This window comes from Lygodium microphyllum, chromosome 17, assembly GCF_053477565.2.
Source record: "Lygodium microphyllum isolate KBCC chromosome 17, Lygodium_microphyllum_v1.1.10, whole genome shotgun sequence".
Taxonomy (NCBI): Eukaryota; Viridiplantae; Streptophyta; class Polypodiopsida; order Schizaeales; family Lygodiaceae; genus Lygodium; species Lygodium microphyllum.
Genome location: NC_141151.1, coordinates 13,413,428 through 13,425,666, shown reverse-complemented (window position 1 = coordinate 13,425,666; position 12,239 = coordinate 13,413,428).

The following is a 12,239-nucleotide window of genomic DNA, read 5'->3' as shown; positions in this document are numbered from 1 at the left end:
CTTCCTATGAACGGAAGTCATTCCTAACGCTGGCCGCTGACCTCGTCAAGGACACGGGGGATGATGTCGTGGACTGCATCAAACAGCTCGACGCCACCTTTGTTGCACTGGCCCTCAGCTATGACCGCCTGAACTTGGGACTATTAGCAGAACCCCTTGCAACTCATGTGCGCACTATGCCTTGCTCTTGGGAGACTTTTGAATTCGCCTTTGCACAAGCTTCTCGCTCTGCCGCTGAGCTGCTTGCTCGTGAGGTCTCCAAAGAGCAAGCCATTAAGCAATGCCTCATCCCATCATTTGACCCACGCACGACGTCCGGCCTCACTAGCCAAGAAACAACAAGGTTGTCCCACCTGGCGGACACAGAATCACCCTTCTTGAAGCAGTGGTACGCTCTTCGATTGAAATGGGCAGTTGAGGGATGCCGCATAATGACCAACTCCGAACAACGCCAAGCCATCAAGACGGCCGAGTATGATCCCACATACGTCGCGCCCACCTCCTATCGAGTGTTAACCACTCTTTGAGGTCGAACCATGGACGATCATATCTTAGGGCACCCCTATCTCGACCGCATCCTGACAGAAGAAGAGCTCCACATCGCAAGTCGGGTCAACTCCGGTGATTTCCTCACCGATGTCCTCACATACATCACCCACATAGGCATCCGACCCTGTGACCTGGACTACTCTGCACACTTAGAATATAACCCCAACTTCTACGATTGGCTCCTCCACAAATAAACATGAACGCCTTGGACCCACAACCTCCAATCCTGGGACGGATTTTTCTTTTCCACAAGGGGGATGGGGCAGTAAACGGGGTTAAAACTAAAAAGTAAACCAAGCATGAAAGTTAAAACTAAAAAGTGAACCAAGCATGAAAAGGCTCCAAATTAAAATGCCATGTAGAAATAGGTGATAGAAGTTTGAAAGGAAAAATCATAGTTATGAACGATAAAACCTGCTATGGTCGTCCAACAAATTGGTTGCCAAAAATACTAAAAAGTTAATTGACTGAATATATAGGTGGCGACCATGGCAGGTCAAGACAAAGCTGGCAAACTCCCTTTCTCGGAGGAAGAACAGGTGCGGTACGGCCTCACTGTGGAGACCAGAGCATTCAATCAGCTGAAGTTCCGCCACATATTCAACTTGGAAGACGTGGTTATTGAGGAACTAGCGGTATGACGGATCATAGAGCAATGCCACTTACAAAGGTATCTAGACGCAGTAGGCTAGAGGATAAACTATACCCTGTGCGTCGAGTTCCTACGCACCTTCAACAAAAACAGGGGCACCGTCACGGTGCGGGACAGGGAAGCCACCAGACAGGTGCAGGTTGAACTGAACCCTGAACTGATAGAAAGGGCACTGGGGCTTTCGAACAAGGTGGAGAAGAAACCAAAAAGGGACGTCTACGCCATGTTGGGAATGGACAAAGTGAAGGTCCATACCAACGACGGAGTCAACCTAGCAGACATCCCTGATCCAGAGATTCAACTGCAGGCAAAAATGATGCATACCCTATTTTCGAGTCAGCGGTACAATAGCATCATGTCCAGGATCAATGTGCCTCTACTCGAAAGCATCGCTGCTCAGGTGCACTGGATGAGGTGAACCTCAACAGGTTCGTGAGAAGGACGATTGAGGCCTCGGCAAAGGCCCTGGCAACAGGAGGAAGGGCCGTAGCAGGAGAATCCCCTTCACCTCAATCAACCCGCAAAGCATCATCCTCCAAGGCCTCCACTATAGGTTTTGGAGGTGCCCTCACTGCGATCATCCACAAGGCAATAGGGCAGGGACGAGCGGGAAAGGACAAACAAGGAGATGACAGAAAAGGTGGCGAATCGCCGTCGTAGTCCCAGCCTCAGGCGGAAGAGCAGTCGGATGAAACAAAAACGGACACCGACGAGGAGGGAGAACGCCAGGCTGCACCAGAAAGGAAAGCAGAGCAACGGACTAAAGCCCTGCACGGAAAGAGAGAGGAGGAGCGAAGGAGAAAAGAGAAGGAAGAGCTCGAATGGGCCCGAAGAGAGTCGGTAAGAGAAGAGGAGGAAAGAAGAAAGAGGGCTGAGGAGGACGGAAGAAGAAGAATTGGAGCTGGCGACCCGTCGCTCCATCGAGGAGCAGCGGAGAAAAGACATGGAAAGAGCGGGCAGTCCATACCAACCTGAAGCACCCGGCCCCAGCACTGGTATGCCAGAACCTGTGCAGCTGCCTCCTGCAGAAGGGAAAGGAAAAGACCCAGTCAGGCCCGTCTCCCCTCTCCTCGTACCACCCATGCAAGCCACTCCCCTCAGGGTGACACCCCCTACCACAGCCGCCCTGGGGCACACCCCAAAGATCGATGAAAGAAACATGGTCACTTGGTTGCAATTCTTGGTGGAAAGAGAGTTGGCAAGGGAAGCGGCTGGGGCCACCCCAGTTTCAGGTGCCAAAAGGGCAGTGACAGCCGAGCTGGAGCCAGGGCCAAAAGTCAAAAGACAAAGAGTGGAGGAGATTGCCACTACTACGATCATGTCCCACTCCCCACCTCCGACAGGCCACTACGATGACTACGTGAAGGAGCTGCTCGCGCAATTGCAAACGGCCAGGCAAGAAAGAAGGATGGCGGTGGAGGAGCTGGCAGTGGAATGCGATTCACAAGCCGCCCTCCAACTGGACAGAGTAAGGCAGATAACAGAATATCAAAAGGAAATCGCTGTGCTTAGGGAGGAGGCCAGTACCAAGGAGGCGGAGGAGCTAAAAGCCCTGAAGGAGCGCGACGCTGCTTGGGAGGGAAGAAGGAAAATCCTAATGGAGCGTCTCACCAGGGAGAGGGAGACAACTGCCCACCTTCAGCGCAAGAATGACCAGTTACCTGCAGCCAACTTGGAGGCACAGAGTCAACTTGAGAAAATTAGACAAGAGGTTGTAAAGCTGGATTAGTTAAGGGCAGAACAGGTGCGCAGGTTGCAGGCAACGTGGGACCAACTCAACGAGCAGATCGCAGAGGAGGATCGAGAGCAGTCCCGCTTGCGCCATGAGCTTGAAGCCCAGCAACAACAATTTATGGCGATGACTCTCCAACAGGGGGAAAACCTGGAAGACATGGAGAGGCGGGCAAAGGAATGGTCCAATCATAACGAGCAGAGAGTGCGGGACTTAGCACGCCGGCTGGCCAAGGCTGAGGGAGACAGAGTGATGGCTGAAAACCAGGCAGAGGCAGCCCAGCTCACTATGATAGCTCAGCAGCACATTTTTATCAACGCACTGCTCCACGCCACCCACTCAGAAACAGATGAGGCCAACGATCAGCTGCAGAGAAAGCTAACCATTGTGCGCAGGGCCCTCACGGCAGGCCTGCACGTACCACTGCAGCTAGGAGGCCCGCCGCAGAGCCTAGAAGAACAAAGAAAATATCTGGCACAAGTAGGACTGACAACACAGGAGATGGACGACCTTGGGTTCACTGAGGAGAAAACATAGGAGGAGGAGCAAGCAGAAGGGGGTGAGCCAGAGCTTGACCTAGGGCCTCAAGGAGAGGAATATGCCCCACCAGCCCCTCAACCCCAACAAACCGAAGTGCCACCCCATGACACATCTGCCGAGCGAAGAGCGACCCACACCACCCAAAGGAAGGAGATGGTGGAGAAGGCAAGAAGAAAACTGAAGGCCAGACCTGCCCAGAAACAGCTTGCCCCTTCCCCGCTACGCACCTAAGACTCCCCCGCTGAATACCGCACTGAAATGATTATCTGGGAGCAGTAGGAGTATAGCCGAGACCCCTTCGATCTACGCTTCGAGTTTCCCACCGCCTTGAATAGGGTGCTGCCCATTCAGTTGGTGGAGGATGTCATCGCCATGGGGGCCCGGCTCAAGGCTAAATGGTTAGCAGAGCGTGAGGCCCACCCAACTGCTTGGGGGGCCGAGGATCACGAGTTTTGGCAAGACAAAGTCCTCCAGGTACCTCACACAGTGGACGGCTATAATTGCCAACCCACTTGGAGGCGGCACATTTTTGACGTCAACCTGGAGGCGTGGATGGCGTTTTGCAACACCCTCCCTTCAGAAAGGAACGACCCCACCTTTATGCCGTATCCTCGAAGGGTAGGAGTGGATTTTAACCCGTCCATCCACGGCAGGTTCGACTTCCCCGTCATTTATAATGCCAATACCACTTCCCATAGGAACGCTCTTCTCTTCACCCTTCCCGACTTGTACAGCTCTATAGATAAATTCCTTAACGAATTCACCTCTTGCCCCGACCCAGCATTCATCACCACCTGTAACTACCTTAGGTTAATTAGAATCCTAGTACACCAGGAACCCGCACCCCAAGAACGCCACCTTCCAACCCTCTATTTTGACCCCAATGCCATAGACAGCACAACCATGACCTGTCTCATGATGCGTGCTGCTCTTTTGCCATCCTTCTGTGGCGCACTGCTGGAAGACATGCATGACAGCAAATTCACATAGTGCAACCACCCCTTTCTCTCCACCACCACCCTCAAAATCCGCCTCCACATTAAGTACTACTTGCTAAGCCGAAAATTCCTTAACAAAGCCCCCCGCCCTCCGCCCACCCTTACCCACCATTCGGATGATGAGGAGTAGAACTCCCGTTATCCCTTGTACTGATGCCTCCATGTACCCACCTCATTCCAAAAAAAAAAAAAGAAAAGAAAAAAGAAAAAGAAAGCAAGCTTTGACGACAATGGCAAACCCCTAACGACGTCTCCAAGCAGGCGTCAAAGGTGTACTTCATCTTCTCATTACCACATTTCTGCTCTACACGGCCCCACGCCGACCAGTCTTCTAGCTAAGTAATATCTAAGTATGCACAAGCACCGCACTCACGTAATACCTACATAGAACTAATTCATAGTTTGGGTCCTCAAGTGCAGGACAATACTCTCAGCTTGCTTAGAGTTCGACCTGTCTCCCAAACTACAAAAAAATGTCTTGTGCACAATACAGAGACTAGCACTACCCTTAGGGAGAGACCACCTGACAGGTTTTCAATTGCAGGTGTTGACGACCACAGCACAAGTAGAATTTGTTCTTCATCAACGTCCAATGCTAATTGCCCACCCAGCATCCGACAAGCCGGAAAGCTCGTCCTACGCAGCATCCCCAACAAACCCCTATGCGAACCGGTCACCAGTACATGCCCTAGGCGCCCCTGTCCCCCAAAGTCTTCAGTGCATGCTACCACTTGCTACCTACGCCAATGAGTGCCATGGGACTGGCACTCGTCTAGGAGGGGGGTAATGTTAACCCCAACACGAAGAGAGCGAAAGAAAGTGGAAAAGATGCAGGGCAAAGGCAGAAAAAAGGTAGCCCGACGGAAGGAAAAAAAGGATAAAAGGCCAAAAGCGCAAGGACAACCTGAAAAGGCCAAGGCAAACACGAAAAGGGAAAGGCGCATAAAAAGCGCACCCTAAAATCTTGTAAAAGAGTGCCGGGCTCTCACCCGTGCAATTTGTAAATATAGAAAGGTAGTGAAAAGGAAACAAGGAAGATAAAAGGACAATGGAAAACAGGGCCTAGGCTATGACCGGCCATGTAAAAAAAGGAAAAAGGGGATGACCGCCCAAAAGGGAAGTAGGGTTTTGTATATAAAGTTGAAAAGTGAATGAAGAGCTCATTCTTTGGTGTGGCAAAACTAGTCTTCTTCTTCCTCTCTTCTTCTCTCCTTCTTGCTTGTGTATGCTCTTGAGAGAGGGAGTGTGAGAGTGTGAGGGAGTGAGTGTGTGTGAGAGCGAGGGATCAAGAGGGTGAAGCTCTTCACCATCTCCTCTCCCCAACTTCTCTTCTCTTGCGCGTGCGGCTATGGAGGATGGAGCTTGGAGATGGAGGAGGCTTGAGGATGCTTGAGCTGGCATCGAGAATCGTGGAGCTACCGGAGTGTGAGAGAGAGGAGGGTACTCGATCGAGCATCAAGGTAAATTCACTGCATTCATAGGATCGACGGCGCGTCGGCTAGGTGAGAGATAGCCATGAGAGCTCGCTTGGAATGCTTGAAACAATAAGCGGTCCGTGGGTCTTGGCGGTTGAGCGAAAGCTCCCACATTTTGGTTCCGTTGCCGGGACTAACGGATTCAAGCTCGAGCACTCGCGCGCCTCATATCGAGCATCGAAGTAGGGTATTCACCCTGAAACGGAGCTTGAGATAGGTAGGAAGTTAGGTGTTTTTGATCTTTAGAACAGGTAAGTATTTTGGAACAATCTGGTTATTAATGACTGGAAAACATGGAGAAATTAGTTCAGTGTTTTGCTTTTGATTCAGGATGTGTTTAGGATAGATTAGTAGTAGGAAATCACACACGAAGAGTCAGAGGGCTGTTGCTGTGAAACAGGGGGAAAACCACAGGAAACGAAAGGAAAAAATGGAGTAAATGTAAAGGTAACGGCATGGGAAATGCCAGGGAAGGAATCTGTAGTGTGTAGGGCAGAACTAGCAGGGTATAAACTCTAGGAGGGCAAGAGGACCCCATTTCCCCCATCCTATGACCTCTTCCCCCCTCTTTCTCTTCCTCCTCCCTCTCCCCTCCTCCTTGCAGAGCCACCCGCCATTCCGGGCTACAGTGCCCAGCCGCCTGCCGTTCCGAGCTGCAATGCCACCCGCGTCGCCCCACCGAGCTCGCCACCACCCTCGACATCCTCTCTTGCCTCCTGCAGCAATTGTGCCGCCTCCTCCGACGCTCCTTCGCTCCGCGCTGCGGCCCTCGCCGCCATCTTCCCCCCTCTTCCTCCTCCTCCTCCTCTCCCTCCTCCTCCTCCTTCTACTCCTCCTCCTCGACCTCCTCTAACTGTTCCTCAGGTTAGTTAGCCTTTATTAACTTAATTAACCCTAATTCAGTTAGTTAACCTTAGTTAGGTCACATTAGCCCTAATTCAGTTAGTTAACCTTAGTTAGGTCACACTAACCCTAATTAAGTTAGTTAACCTTAGTTAGGTTACCCTAACCCTACTTAGGTTAGTTAACCCTAAGTTAGTCACCCTAACCCTAGTCTAGTTAAACTAACCCTAGTCTCCTTAACCTACTCTTAATCTAACTAACCCCCCTTAGGTTAGTCCCCACCTTAATCTAACTAACCCTAGGTTAGTCATTCTAACCTAAGTTAGTTAGAATCTGACTTAGCCTACCTACCTAACTTATACTAAGCCAGACTAACCTAGTTCCCTTTGACTAACGTGACTTGACTTAGTCTGACTTACTTGATTTACCCAGACTAACATGACTTAGCTGACTTGATTTGACCATACTTACCCAATTAACTTGATTTCCCGATTTAATTGATTTCCTTAATTTATAAATCCATTTCCACTCAGAAATTTTTTTAAAAACTCCCTTAGCTTTCTGCAAATTTTTGGACATTTGTTCGCTGGAAATTTCCACCACCAAAATTTCAGATAATTAAATATTTGCCAATTTATTCAAAATTACCTCAAAAAATGTAGAAAATTCATACAATTTTTTTAAAAAAATTCCAAAAAATTCCACCCACCCCTGCCCTTTTTCCATTCTTTTTTCACTTTAAAATATTTTCATACAAGGCACCACTCTTAAAAAAAAACAACAAAAAAAAACAACCAAAATATATTAAATATAAAAATCCAAATCTTATTTTCCTACCATAAATTGTGAATATTTTCTCACTGACTGCAATTTTATTTTTTCTTCATCACATCTCCATATTTAATTATTATTTCTTTTGAAAAGAAAACAACCACATACAATTTATTAAAAGCAAAACAAATCCATAAACACACACATAACTCCAACCCCCACACGTAATACCCCTAAAATATCAAACAAACACAATATAATTTTTTTAAAAAAATAATACTAAATCATAATACAATAAAAACAACATAATCATAAAACTCAACAAATCCACTATGGTATTGTCTTTGTTGTTCAGTCAGTGGTATTTACTTTTCTTTGATTAGATTCATTGTTTTTGGGGGACTCTTCCGTGCGCCTTCAGGCCATTGCATACATACCCCTTCCAGGTATTTATTTTATGAGCTTTATTTATTTTTATTATCCCCTTAATCACAAATTAATTGTTAATATGAACTATTTATTCACCCATATTTTTCACGTGCATTCGCGCTAAACACACCATTTCATAATTTTAAAAATCAACCAGCCATTCACTTTGCACGCACTACGCGTGCTTAAAAGGCCCTTTAATCTGTAATAATAATAAACTAGCTGTCACAAGAGCACGCGCTGGCAAAAAAGCGCTCCACATCACTCTTAATTTTTAATTAAGGAATTTGCATTTAGAGACCCCGTCTTGGCATCGTAGTCCGGGTTGCGCTAAAGCACCATTTCAACTTAATAATTTGTAATTAAAATTTTAAGAAGGAACCGTCATTTTCTTATTAAGGTTTATCACCTAATAAAATGTCACCCATTGTTAATAATTTATTAAAATGAACCCTTCATTAACATAATTCCCCCTCACTGCACTTCTTTTGCCCCTTTTTAATAAACTTGCTTCGTGGGATAGACACATAAAAGTGTCTTAGTTGACACTGATGGTCAAGGTTATGGTCCAGTCTTCATGTCCATTTTTATGGTAGTCTGATTTGTCCATGTGTTCCGATTATAGGTACAGTGTGTAGTTTTTTTCTTTATTGCCTGATACGAGGATTTGGGTGCTTGAATGTTGCATCGCATGAAGCTTTCGATCGCATATGTGTAGAGGTCATGCCAAAATTTTTCTAGGCTGTGTATTGTCTGGGATGGTAACTGGGTTAGTTACGTCTATGTTTGTATGTGTGTCCCTCTTTTTGGATTGATTCCTTTTTGATAGCCCTTTGGTTGTTTTGCAGGCATTCTTTGTGACTGTCTGTGTTGTGGTGTGTGTGTTTACCATCTGAATGGCACCTCACGCTCCTCCCCCTATCCAGTATGTCCCACTAGTCAGTAGGGATTACTCTTCCCTACTCACTTTTGAGCCTCTCACGAAGGCGGGACTTGCGACTTTCGTGGCTGCCTCCTTTCCCTTGCTTCTCGAGGATCCATCCATGTGTGATGAGTTCCTGGCCTCATACAGCAAGAAGTTGGGATTGGTCCAGGGTGCTTCCATGAATTTGACACCTCGAGGCTTAGGGAAGGCTCTGTCTCTTCCCTACAAAGGTGAACCCTTTGTTACAGCTCGCCAACTCTTCTCTAACGATGAGATTTTGAAGCTAATACAAAAGCAGACCAAGGAAATTTTGGATGTCAAGAAGGTGATCAACACTTCAGGAGTTTCCTTTTCCATGATCACTGATCTTGTATGGAAGTTGGTCTGCCAGTTTCTCCAAGACAGGTTTATGCCTGCAAAAACACCATCCCATTACTTGTCCAAAGAGCTCTTTACAGCTTCAAGGATGGTGTTAAAAGGAGTAGCTATTGATTGGAGCACTTACCTACTCACTAAGATGGATCAACATTTCATTAAAGTAACCAAGGGCAATGTTACTAATGTCACATATGGATCCATTAGGGGAGTTTTGAGGTCTCAAAAATGCCTTGTAAGAGATCCTAGAGAGAGAAAACAATTTACGAAATAAAATCATTTTATAGAATTTTTAAAAGGTTTATATTTTGGTAAGTTAAAATATCAAAATTCGTTAATAAGTCATTGTCGTGATATTCTCGTGGTCACATCAAACCTAGAAATCTAGGTCGCCATAAAGTTGGCAAGGTTGTCATAATGAAGATCTTACCTCTCCTCATTAAAGTGAAAAGTAATATTCAATTTGAATTTTGGTGGATACTCGATTGCCTCCCTCCATCGTTTCTCCATCGTTTCTCTCTTCTTTTTTTCTCCTCCTTAGTAGTCTCTTCTTTGTTTTCGTTCTTGCTTCTAATCATATCCTTAGCTATAGATCAATCACCCAATGATCTCTGTAACTCAGCAATGGATCAATCATCTAATGATCTCTGTAGCTCTCATAAAAGACCTCTCTATCATCTTCATATTGAGTTGGACAATGAGTATGAACCAATAAGAAAGAGAACAAAATCTATCACGGTTACAGAGTTTATGAAACATATACTGAGGTTTGAAGAAAAGAAAAATATTGATCTTTGGTTAGATGGAAAGCTATATCCCAAAGATCCTAGCAGAAATAGCATTTCTCCTTTCTATAATAGCTCGTCATTAATGAGATTTATTGGTGATGGCTACAATGGATTTTGAGGTTATACACTTAATCTTGTTGCAGAAAAGGATATCCTTGGACTAGAGAATCATCTTTTGATGAAACACAATATAGAGTTGTTGCAGAAGCTAGAGGATTGTCAACAAAAATTTCATTAATTGGAAAAGCGTATCAAAGCTTATCAACAAAAGTAAACTTTATTAGGCCTTTGAAATCGACAAAGAGCTCTTAAAAATATTGAGAATCTCAAATGAGGAGGAGGAGGTTGTGGTAAAAGAATCCAAGCAGCAAGGTATATTTTTTTTCACTTGAAAAATCTTGAATATGGCTTTATTTAAACTACTTGCATTGATTTGTGATGTTAATTTTGCTTAGATCTCTTCTACAACCAAATGCAAGTGAAAGAGATTCTTTAAAAGCAGCTCAGTTTTATTATCATCTTCTTCCTTCAGTAGTTTCAAAGGATATTTTGGAGAAGAAGAAATTTAAAAAGGCAAAGAAACAATGCTTGGAGTCATTGGTAAAGGATCATTCTTTGGATTCTGAGTTAGTACAGAAGACACTAGATAGTATTGGTATCAGTCGAGATGCTTATATGCAACTTTTCCAGCTTTTACAATCAAATATGAAGCAAGGACATGTACGCAATTGCATACTGGAGATTTTAGGTGAGCCTTTTCATATCAAGGCTAGCTTCAAGGGTAAGAAAAAGGAGGTTACATTCAATGAATTTAACAATATTTTCCTTGAGTTGCCCACCCTACAATGCTTAATGATCAAATTTTATGACTTGTCAGTAGCAGAGGCACATGGAGTGGCTAGATTTGTGATTAAACTTGATGAAAGTGAGATTTTGAAATGTAAAAAATTGGAGAGAATCTTTATCACTTGATGAATAGAGCACTTTCGTCAGGTCATTGCAATTACTCAACATCATTTAGTGTTCAATCTGAATATAACATCTGGTGGCTAGGAGCATTTGAGGTACATACTGAGAATTTTGATATACTATATTGGGTTTTTCATCAAACGTCAATACCTAATGTTATTCAAAGGCAACAAGCAGGAGAAGAGCTATTTGTTGAAGGATTTGGGAACTACAGGATTGAGTGGCACATAGCTGGTGACCTAAAGACACTCAAATGTATGTATAATGTATCAAAGGGAGCTAACTCAAGATCTCCTTGCTTATACTGCATGTCACCAGCTGCAGAGTTAAACTCAAGCAATTGGAATAGAGCTCCCTCTAGGCACAATAAGGATCCACAGTTTAAACCAGTCTTGGACATTCCTTTAGCGAATGCCCATATTTGTACACTTCATGCACTTTGCAGGATATTTGAAAAGCTTGGTCATCTCTATATAGGATTTGCATGGAAGTTGAAGCCATTATCAACTAGAACAGATGCTATAACAAAGGTTGAAAAAGTTCTCTCTGCAATTGGTTTGCATGGTGGCAATGTTGTTATTGAACCAGATCTTCAAAAGTCTAAGGATGGTAATTGTGTCCCAAAAAAACCATCTATTGGTGGAGTGAAGGCTAGAAGGTTTCTAGGCTTTCATGGGAGACTTGGCAAGATAAACTCGAGAAATGGTGGCTCAACTATTAAATTTAATCAGTGGAAATCCCTACATAATGCAGTTAAGGATCACACTGATAATGGACAAGCTCGAAATAGAAAAGCTAAAGTTTGGGAAACACTAGACAAAGTGTTTTTTTATTGTGATAATACTGAATGGAATGATGATGATCTCAAAGACTTTAAAAACCAATTGAACCTTTTCAAAAAGGCGATGACAGAAGCTTGGGGTGATCAACACTTTACTCACTATATGGTAAGAAGTTTGTATATGTTTGTTTCTTCATTGTCGAACTCATATAATGGTTTTTAACAACTTTCTTTATTTGTTGACTATGCAGTATATTCTATACAACCATGCTCTATACTTTATTAAACAATATGGATCTCTATCTATCTGGTCAACCCAAGGTATGGAAAAATCACATTATCAAGCAAGAACAAAATATTTCAGACACACAAGACATGGAGGTGGAAGACACAAAGCCAACAGTTTATTAGA